The sequence below is a fragment of the Callorhinchus milii genome, unplaced genomic scaffold (assembly GCF_018977255.1).
Source record: "Callorhinchus milii isolate IMCB2004 unplaced genomic scaffold, IMCB_Cmil_1.0 Scaffold6, whole genome shotgun sequence".
Taxonomy (NCBI): Eukaryota; Metazoa; Chordata; class Chondrichthyes; order Chimaeriformes; family Callorhinchidae; genus Callorhinchus; species Callorhinchus milii.
Window position 1 is genome coordinate 21,319,238 of NW_024704747.1, and position 12,153 is coordinate 21,331,390.

Consider the following 12,153-nt stretch of genomic DNA (forward strand, 5'->3'; position numbering starts at 1 on the left):
ATTCTTATCATTGAGAGCTCACGTATAACACCATCTGCAGACCCAAAACATCATTGCTTGTGATTTTTAATAAGCTTCAAAAATAACTGGTAAACAATTTCTCCGACTGTGGCATGACTCTATCGCATCAGTAACTGAGATTGCCCATGTTCATGCCTTTAGCTCCAACAGTAACCTCAATGCACTGCTGCACCTAAAGGCACCAACACTGGCAATTTCAGAACTTCAGAACACTGGGGAACCCGAGCCTTGGCACCCAATAATTTCTGGGATTAGATAATCTAGGTGGATCCTTCTGGGGAGCATGTCCTTATGCTTCCCATCAGCTCTGTGAAGCATTTTGAGGCATCTCTCAATGTGAAGTAGATCAAAGAGACAGGTCTTGAGGAGGCCTGTAAAAGTGCAAGGCTTTTCCTTCTACGCTTGTTCCAAATTCACTGCCTTTTCTTCAACACACGCAACGCAAGGTTGCAGATGTGGCCAAAATCTGGGGAGATTCAAAAGCAATGGTCACAAAGCAACCGTTGGGATCATGGTTGATTTCAGCCAGTTTATTAGTAAAACCCCATGATCCAGAAGTGGCAACCCATAGTCCTATCTATTGCCTCCACTTCATTTTTGCTCTTTCTACAACATAGGCCACAAACCAGCACCTACGGCAAGTGGAATAGATTCCGTCATGGTGGCACTGATAGGCATTGCTGGCCTTTCAATGAGATGTTAAACTGAGTTCCCATCGAGCTGTTCAGTTGGAGATCATGGGAGTTAAAGATCCCTTGGCCTTACTCGAAAAGAGAAGTGAGTTTATTCCAGTGTTCTTGCCAACAATCATCCAAATAAAATTAGTCACTCATTCCATGGCTGTTTGTGGGAAATTGCTGTGTACAAATTGGCTGGCATATTTGCTCACAAAATAAACACGGTCATACAACTTTGCAGTACATTCCATGAAGCACTGAGACGTCTCGATGACGTGATAAGAATAACAAATGCAAGGATTTTACTATTATGATTCAAGGTACTTGAAAAAGAGAAATATTAAAGAGCATGGGGAGTAGAGCATGATAGTGGGATTTGATCAGGGTGCTGGTGTAGAGAAAACCAAGGACGCAAAAAGCCCAGTGCTTCAGTTTCGTGCTGTAATATTGTATGATTGTCTGATGTCCTGCAGCACAGGACAGAGAGAGCGAGAGAGAGTAAAGCTCCCTCTAACTTCTCCCGCCGGGCATTCTCAGGTCAGTGGCCACACACAGACAGACAGAAACAGTGTAAAGAACCAGCACAAAGAGAAAGAGTAAAGCTCACTCATCCTTGTCCCACTTAGGCAACTATGTTGAAAACAACAATATAAGCGGAATCATTTGAAATTAAATTGAAAAATTTGAATACAACAACAACAAATTGCACTTTATATAGCACCCAGACGTCCCAAGTCAAGGGTTAAGTTAAGTTAAGTGTTCGCACCCGACCAGACTTTTGAAAACAATATAATTTGAATCATATGAAATTCAATTTTAAAAAATACTGTGTTGGCAGACTCTGACCCGAGCAACTATACTGAACCAACCCATCAGACATTGACTCTCACAAGCTACACTGAACCAGCCTGGCACTGTATCTCTGCAACTGCACTAAACTAACCCCGACAGACACTAATTTGATGCATACTGATTCAGCCATGGTAGACCCTAACCCTCAGTGGATACACAAAAGCATCCTGGCACACTAATTGTATCCATACTGATCCAGCTCGAATAAGCATTGATTGCTGTGATAGAATCAGCCTTGGCAGACACTCTCACTCAGCAACTGCCCGTAACCCATCCTGGCAGACACTAATTGTGCAGCCAAACTGAACCAGCTCTGGCACACACTGATCTCAGCATCTACACCAAACCAGTGCTCTCAGATACTGTCATGGCACATGCACTCATCTTAGCAGTTATACACAACCAGCGTGAGCTGACACTGATTCTGCAGCAACATTTGAACCAGCCCTGGCAGCCACTAATTTACAGCCCAACTGAACCAGCCCTTGTCACACACCGACTCTCAACAGCAACACTAAACCAGCCCTGGCGGAAAACTGAACCAGCCCTGTCTGACACTGACTCACAGCAACACCACTGAACCAGTCATGATAGAAGCTAATTTGTAGACCTACACTAAACAATGTACTTCAGGCCACTTAGGATGACACTTTAAAAGTTTGTTAAACCCCAGTTAAACTCAAACCCTTTCAAATTTCTCTTTAAGATATTCATATTAAAATTGTTAGCAGTGCTTTTCCCTCCCTAACCCCGTTTTCTCTCTTTTTCACTCTCTCTCTCACACACATTCACACACTCTCTCTTATGTATAATTATTTTTGTTGCTTTTCCCCCCCTCAGAGCACCCACCAAAAGCTCGAGCATCAACTTACTGTTAATTTTGATTTTACACATGCAACTCTTATATTGGCCCAGTCAGGGCCGGATTCAGATTCTTAAGGGCCCCTCTAAGAGAAAGAGAAAGAAGCAAACAAATTGTAGTTTTTTTTAAATACTTATATTTCTAGCTTATAGTTACAGGAATAAAACTGCCATAACATTTGAATTGTTTTCTTACTGTATGCTGTTTCAGCATCACTGCATCAGCACCAGGTTTCCCTAGTAATTTGTCACTCAATTTACAACTGTTTGTGGGACACTGCTGTGCACAATTGGCTGCCACATTTCGCCCACAAAATATACAGTCAATTCACTTTACAGTATATTCTGTGAAATGCTTTGATACATCACAAAGACGTGATAGGCACTATATCAAATGCAAAGATTATTATTAATATTATAGTGCACACTGACAGCGTTGTTTGGACAGAGCCTGTTTCAGACTGCCCCACCGACTTTGAGAGGGAAGACAGTTTACATTCAAGAAACATTAAGATTGCTTTGGAGGGAGAAAACATTGCGGGAAACATAATAATACATTTATCCCCAGTCAAAATATATTTGAACCATAAGTTCAAGTTGTGGAGTTCTGTAGCTCAGTGGTTAGAGCACTCGCTTTTGCAAGCGGGAGACCTGAGTTCAATTCCAGGCAGAGGGCGAAACCTTGGGCAAGTTTCCTTACTCCACACGCCTAATAATAATCCCTCCAAAACCAAAAACAATAATAAAAATTGGTCATTTTTAATCTACGACTGTTTGTGGGACATTGCTGTGCGCAATTGGCTGCCGCGTTCACCCACAAATATACAGTCAATTCACTTTACAGTGTGTTCTGTGAAGCGCTTTGGGACGTTCTCCCGACGTGAAAAGTGCTATGTCAAATACAAGGATTATTATTATTATTATTATTATTATAAGAAACTGTAACTTTCCCCATAGAAAATCATGTTTTGTGAGAAATATGCTATCTTATATCTTCATTTTAGGGAGATTGCCACGCTGGTTGATGACGAAACTATGAAGTGCTGTAATAACCCTTCCCTTTTCTGTTACTGACAATGTTTGTCTTGATATCTGTGTATTATGGGAGAAAGAACTACAATATATAATGTTGCAATTGATACACTAGGTGGCACACTGCTGGAAAATATATGTCAATGATTCAAGGCTCAGCTCCCATAGATATGACAGGCTGACACTCAATTCCTTGGCTCACACATCAACGATGACCACTTGGGTGCGTAGCAAAGGCCTAAAGAAAGTTAACCCCGTATGATTCGTTGTTATCAGGAGAGACGACGAGGGAAGAGAAGTAATGAATGTCAGAGAATATAATCTGGATTGCCGTTGCAATTTGTGTTCCTTAGTATGAATGAGTTATTTCTATAACACAATTACTCACTTACACTAGAAGCTATAATTCACCACTTTGGTCATTTGATTAATAACAACAACAACAAATTACATTTGTATAGTGCCTTTCATGTGTGGAGGACGTCCCAAGGCGCTGGACAGTCACGAATTGGGACCCGGGCAGGGATTTGGGATCAGGAGGGGTGGAGGGTAGGAAAGTAAGGGGTAGGAGGGTGACCGAAGGCACGGTCGAAGAGGACGGTCTTGAGAAATGCCTTGAAGGAGACGAGGAAGGGAGCAAGGCGAAGGGACTGTTTGATGGAGTTTCAAAGGGTTGGGGCAGAGAGGCTGAAGGCCCGACCGCGGATGGTGGGGAGGGCCGGGCGGGGGACATGGAGCAGGCTGGAGCCTGCTGAGTGGAAGGAGCGGGCAGGGAGATACGGGGTTAGCAGGTCACAGAGGTAGAAAGGAGCAAGGCCATGGAGAGCTTTGAACACAAGGGAGGATAGTTAGTAGTTGGTCATATCACATTTGATAAAAGTTTTGAGCCCTCACTGGGTACATAGCAGGTAACAGAATCTCCCTGCAAGCTTTGTGGGGTGTGACACAGCTCAGGATGAGCACTGCCACTATCCTCCAGCCCACATCTTGGACACATATCCAATACACATTCCAATTACAGCTATGTATACTGTCTTGCCTTTTGCGTTTTTTGGGGGCCAAATATAGTTGCAAAAATTTGCATCACACAAAAAAAAGGGATATTTTCTTGTATTTTCTGCAAATGTAAAAACATTGCATACTGAAAAGTCTGCATTGCCTGTGCATTCAATTACAACACAGGAGCCATTAAAATAGGCAAATTAACTTCCAGGACCCCAACCATAAGTGCCCTTGCCACAAGACGATCTATACATCGGCAAACAGGCAGTAACAGTTCAGGCATACGAGCAGACACCTCTTGTTTTTCACTGATGTGACCCACTTTAAGAACGAACAGCCCTATTTCTAGTAGAGATTGGCCTACAAACCCTTGTAAAGTAGGCTAGTCATGAATGCTGGTTAGACTTTAATCCTATTTTTGCAATATCCTTCCTCATTGTGGATTGAGCTGAAGTGAATACACCATGTTATCAGTTGTGTAATAACGTAACGCCTCTAATACCTACAGCTTGTATTCTGGCACTTTCAACAAATTCAGATGGTTTCATTATCAAATTTAACACTTAAAATTATCATAGTCATTTTACGTAGCTAAATATATTTTCTTTTGAACAACATGTAAGCAACATATAATACATGGGAACGCTAAATGCATTTATGTCTTTTATACTGAGACTTGTAACATTCTACTTATAATGGTGTCAGCCTGGCTCAGTTGTTCACATTCTTGCTTCGAAGTCTCAATGGCGGGACTTTGAACTCACACAGTGAGGCTGCTATTCCAAAGCATTGCTGGGGTGTGCTGCAGTATTGGTGGTGGTGCTATCCTCTGCCAAGTATAGTGACTGTAGGCAAATGCACAATAAATCCAAGCAGTATTAAGTTGCAGCTTAATAACATATTCATTAGAGGAAAATTTTGTAGCAGTCGTGAAATAAATATTTCTGGATTCATCAAGCTGAGGAAATTAGAAATTCTGATAAACTTTATTTTCCATCTTCAGAGCATGAAGCTGTTTTAATTGAGGAGCTTGAGTGAGCTGTTGCTATGGTGAAAACGGGTTTTCCTCAAATTCACTTCTCCATCCTGTCACACCGACACGATATCCCTCGCTTGATCTCTATATCACAAGCATTTTTGCTTCAATCCAGTTGGTTGCAGTAACAATGAAGAATGAAGTGACAATTCGGCGTATTTTCTGTGCTGTGGTAATTTGTGCTGTACTAAGTTAATTCAGTCAAAAGGAACAGTGTTATATTAATAATATAATGGCAATAAGTTGATCTTAATGTGGAGTCTGTTCTTCCGTTCAGCGGGCTCCGGGCTGCTCCATGTCTCCTGCCCGACCCGCCCTACCATCAGTGGCCGGGCTTTTAGCCTCTCTGCCCCCACACTCTGGAATTCCATCCCACGATCCCTTCACCTCGCTTCCTCCCTTGCCTCCTTCAAGGCCGGTCTCAAGACCCTTCTCTTCGACCGTACCTTTGGTCTCCCTCCCACCTCTCTGCCTTCCCTCACCCCTACACCATCCCCCCTCCCCCATGCTCGGGCCCCGACACCTGACTGTTCAGCGCTTTGGGATATCCTTCCGACATGAAGAGCGCTCTATAAATGTCATTTTGTTGTTGTTGTTTTTGAGTCTAATGTAGTTCAGTTATCTCTCCTGGAAGATACATGTTTGTTGAGATCAGGTAAAGGACAGCATTTGTCTAGGTCTTCCCGTGAGTAGAAATAAATTGTGTTCTTGTAACCACAATATTTTATCTCGCGTCTTTTATGTTCAAAATGTTGTGCTCTCGTCATGGAAGTTTTCCAGTCAGTTTTAGAATGCAGGGATAATTCCTAGACAGTCTGTGGAACTCGGATAAATAAGCATCTAGTAATCATCGTATTTACTCACTCCAAAATGCTGATGTGAACAATGACTGAAAATCCCTCAAACAAATGAATATTGTCCAGTCTTAGCACTTTACCAAAGTGGAGTTAAAGATAGTGAACAACTGTTTGGGTAAAAATCAAGATCAGCATTGGTAGAGATACAAAGAATATTTTGAGGGTCAAGGGATCAATTAGGAGATGAGTTAAAAAAAACTAACACAACAACTTGCATTTATATAGCGCCCATCACACTGGACTGCGTCTCAGAGTGCTTGACACAAAAAGGATGAAGATCATCATTTGGGAATAAAAATGTATTGGTCTCCATCAATGTGTTACTTTTATACTCCATTTGAATGACCATTTATAACTTTACCATAAACCTTTATTAGTGACCCCTTTATTCCCCTATACGGTACAGAGACCAATGTAAGCAATATTCACTAGAATAAATAAATGCATTCTTTAATCTACAATTAATTGCTGCAATGTTGTGTAGGAATGGAAATTTGAGAATGTTTTCACATTTCTTACAGTTCAATAGTATGACTCCATTCTACAGCCTTTAGATAACTTGCAGGTTTATTAAATTCCTAAAAGTGATGCGATATAAGAAAAAGTCATCGTGTTTATTGTGTGTTGACTGTCTTTTATTTGAAGCCTGAATGTAAGATTACTTTTTTTATTTACCTAAAATACCTGACTTCCTATGGTTACATTGATTTACGGGACTTTTTGAGAAGCTTTTTAACTGTATATTCAGAACAAAGAACGTTATTAAAAGCATCCTTGACCCTTAATAATAATAATCCTTGCATTTGATATAGCGCTTTTCACGTCAGGAGGACGTCCCAAAGCGCTTCACAGAACACACTGTAAAGTGAATTGACTGTATATTTGTGGGCGAACGCGGCAGCCAATTGCGCACAGCAATGTCCCACAAACAGTCATAGATTGAAAATGACAAATTTATTATTGTTTTTGGTTTTGGAGGGATTATTATTAGGCTCTGTGTGGAGTAAGGAAACTTGCCCAAGGTTTCGCCCTCTGCCTGGAATTGAACTCAGCTCTCTCGCTTGTAAAGCGAGTGCTCTAACCACTGAGCTACAGGACTCCACTTCAAGACATCTGAAACAAACACTGACAATTCCAATGAGTCTGTGGTGTTTAATGTATGTCAGCAGTTTGTTGTGTTAGTTTATCATCTGAATCTATTTTCACCCCTAAAAAGAAGCAGAATTTCCCCAGACAGACAGAAAAGGAAATGAGCAACAGATATAACGGCACATTTTAGATTTCAAATGGAGATGTGACTGATGAACCTTGTAGCGTGCTAGATGCAGGAATTGTCTTCTGATGAGAGTTATCCAACTGTATCCCATTGAATCATTGAAAAAAAATTAGGTAAAAAGATTTCAGTAAATCTGCAGCCACTTTTTACAGTGATAATGATAGTACCAGGAATGCATAAACCTATACACTGAAATGTAATGGGCCAAATTGTTGGTAATACTGACAGACCTCCAATATCCTGCCCAAGCAGTTTATGTGTAAGGCCAGACAGTAAATGTCAGCAGCTTGCTCCTCTGTTAGTGTGGGTTGGTGGGTATAAGTCAGTTACCGCAGAAACCAGAGTCTGGAAATTTAGAATATATAGAATAAAACAATCTTCTAAACACTCATCCCATGCACAGAAGTAGAAACTAACTTTCCCAATTTTAAATGTATCCCTTTCTATCCATTCTTGATTATTACTTAAATGACCAAATTATTTTTGGGGTACTGGTGTTATGTTGCTTCTCAAAGGAGTTTTTTTTTTAAATACGCAAACTATATTTTTCCTGCTCTTTTGTTTTTATTGACTCTCAAGGGAATGCACCCTTGAACTATTAAAATGACACTTTTTTCACTGTCGGTTTGGGAACTGCACAATTGAGAAGAAATGCGATCACTAATGCCTTTCTCAGCATGGTTGTTGCACTAACCTTGATAAATATGCAACTTCCGTGTTAAGCATACATAAAAGTCAAAGGACATTTCTATGGCTATCATATCAATTCCATTTCAGCTGGGTGGAGATTCATTTTTATTAGTGTAATGGTTCTCACAACACTGATATATTAAAGTATCTCCTGTATTCTCTGATCCCTCAGATACTAACCATAAAATATACAGTCAATTCACTTTACAGTATATTCTATGAAGCGCTTTGAGATGTCATTTATCTTCTTAAAGCTTACACTGCAATTAGGAAGCATTTAGTTTTTCACGCCTATCCCCATACTTCCCGTCGCACTCGATCAAACAGATTTTTCAAGAACTCAGAGAATTTATTTACCAGTAGTGAAAGGTGGAATCAAATGGCACAATCGTGGGACTTGAAATTTGTGTTGACCAACCGCATAATTTGAACTACTGATTTTTTAAAACAAAAATTCCTGTACCTCCTACCCCTAGAACTTCAGGTTTGTGCCTCTCCATCACAAGTCTGTGATCAACCCAGTTGTGGGAGATGTGTTCAAGTAACCATCAGCTGTAAAAACTGGTCAGGAAATGAGTGTTGTAACCAGTAGATTGCTTGCATACCTCTAATTATGATGAGTTTAACATCAATAATAATGAAAAATAATAATCCTTGCATTTGATATAGTACCTTATCACGTCTTTGCGATGTCTCAAAGCACTTCACAAAATATACTGTAAAGTGAATTGACTCTGTATTTTGTGGGCGAAACATGTCATTAAATGTTAATAGCTTTTTCTTTATATGAGAATATAAGATAATGACAACGAAATTACATTTGTATAACTTGTATATAAGATTATATTAAACAATTATAATGTTTCTCATGTCCAGACAAGGTATTTAATATGATTGCCGCTTAATTTGAGCAAGATAAAAATCTTGTGCTTGTTTTTATTGCCTGGATTTACTTTTAAAATAATTGCATATCCTTTTTTAGAACAGTCTTGCTGCATGCCAATAGTATTTGAATTCTTTGTATTGAGTTCCAGCCAAAGTTCATTTTTCCAATCTATATCTACAATAATATATTGTTTTGTAATGCAATATATAAAGCCTATAAGATATACAAGTGAATCATTGGGTCTTAGTGAGTCGACTGGGTAGCTGCTGTTGCACTTATAAAGCTCAGTCCCCGGGGTATTATTTGATTTTAATCTGAAATTGAATTGTACAAACATGACTGAGCCTATTTCACAGTAGTTTCCAAACAAAATATAATTCAAGATTAGACTAGAATAATTGTAGACAAACTTTCGATTCTATTCTGTTGTATTTTCCTCACAGTGAAAGTTGGCGAATTACCAGCCCAGCTGATCCTTCACTTGATCCAGCTTTGCTTTATATAACCAAACATCTGTTGTTTATTAATAGTTATCCAGGTAATAATTAAAGCATTTGAATACTGTTCAGTACAAACATCATTCTTTGTAACTCCCCCAATATATTATGTCACTATATTTGTTTCAAATTGGTGGAAATTACTACAGCATCATACATGTATAAATTAGAAGCCAGGACTGTACTTGTGGGGCAATTTAAAATTTCTCCTCCTTAATTTCTTGAATTGTCATACCCAGCTAAGATGTAGGTAAACATGGGAGCTTCTCAGAGACAGCAACAACAACAACTTGCACTTATATGGCACCCTTCGCGTGGGGTGCGTTTCGAGATATCCAGCAATGGTACTTTGTAACTGGCCACCACTAGCAGGTGCTCTGAAATTGGTCCTGGATGATTTCATCTCAATGGCTCCCTAGCTGTGAGAATCTGGTATTTTGTTCACCTTAGCTATCTCTTCTTTTTGATGCTCCAGGTGGGGTCAGCCTCTTGTGTGTATAAATCATGGACATGTAGCTGAGTGTTTTTAGTAAATGTGAAAGTGTTGGGTCGAATAGCAATTCTTTGCTGGCGGGAGGTGTTATTCCAAATGCTTTCCCAACCAATGGGTCTAAATATGCCTCCTTGTGGACCAACCAAGGACTGCGTCAAAGGAGATGTCAACTAGCTGGACCAGCCCCTTGAATGATGTGGATGTTTAAGATGAACATGAACAAGGGGAGAATGGATTGGGAGAGTGTTAGGATGTCAAAATGCTATTTAATCATGTATCATGACTTATGTATTATGCTGATCCACTGCTGTATAACTATTGGTATGTCGCATGATTGATCACACATACATAGTGCACACTACATGTTGTATGAACAGCTGGGGAACTTGTAGCAGAATCCTGCGTCAAACACAGTGGGATCTAACTTGAGAGATTTCCAAATGGAATCCTAAAGAAGGAATCCCTGTTGGAATTCCCAATGTGTGGCAACTCCGCTCGGAAAGTAGATTGAATTGGCTGACAGAACTTTTGTGCAGCGGCTTAGATTCCTTATTAAGGAATCCCATTGAGAAATATGAGATTACACTTCATTTTACATCTTAATGTAAGCGAGCAAAATATTGCTCTTTGTAAAATGAACAGCAGAGGGCACAAGTGTGCCAAACCTTTTTTACAATTACTGTAATTTGAGTACTCTTTACTTTTTGTAGTATTACATGAAGACTGCATCATTCAGTGTTTAACTGATGGTTTAATTGACGCACCTTGTTGCATGCATGAAAACACTGAATTTGGGTGTTTGGTTCAAGCGCTCCATCCAGGACGCTCCCCAGCGTGAAGGGCTCTACATAAATACAAGTTGTTGCTGTTATAGAATATAAATATAGAATCATTGTGTTTTGCAGTAAGTTCTGTGAAGCGCTTTGAGACGTCCACCTGATGTGAAAGGCACTATATCAAACACAAGTTATTGGTATATTCACAAAGGCATAAACCCAATTTTCTTGCACTTTTGGTAACAAATCTCTGCCAGATCCTAGTAATTCGCTGCCAAAGGCATAAGTTTCTATAACAGTCCCTTGCATAAATAAAAGAACATTCATAACCATCCATAGAATAATACTGCCTTTATTATATGAGGTTTATTTTATGCAATGCAAATCAGGAACATAAATGGAGTTATTCAGTATGTGTAATAATTTAATGTAATGTTCTTTGACAGAACCACAGAGGTGATGGAAAAGGATTGATGGACATCAATTTTCAGAAAGCATTGATAAAGTGCCACATAAAAGATTATTAGCTATAAATAAGACCCACATTTTGTAATGGCTCGGAAATTGGTTGGGAAGGTAGCAGAGGCAGAAGGTTTGTATAAAAGGGATGTTCACTGATTGGTGGACCGTGACAAGTGGTATCCCACCAATGCTGAGGCTTTCATCCTATTTATCAATGACCTGGTTACAGGAATAGAAGGGACTATTTCTAAGTTAATGGATGACGCAATGCTAGGAAATGTAAATGGTGACAAAAACAGGTGGAAAATATAAAGAAAGATCTGACAAGATCTGATAAGCTGGTGAAAAAGGTTTCGAATGACCTCCTCTTGTTCCTGTTTTCCTAGCAAAAAATATCAAACATTTGCACCTAGTTCGGGAATATATTTAACTTTCCTAAAAATGGCCATAGGACATATAGTATAGTAAGGGAAGTGGATCTTCGGATTTCATTCATGGAATCACTGCTGAAGGTAAAACAAGGGAGCACTAATACACCACCTTCTGAGTTACAGCATGTGTAAATAATTAATAATCCTTCATTTGATATAGTGCGATGCACCTTGGGAGGACGTTTCAAAAGTACTTCACACGATTTGCAGTGAAGTGTAGTGATTGCGTACTGTGCCCCCGCCCTGCGTACAGCCACGAAGCGAATCACCCATTTTATCACAAGGGAGTGTTGTCCAGGATTCT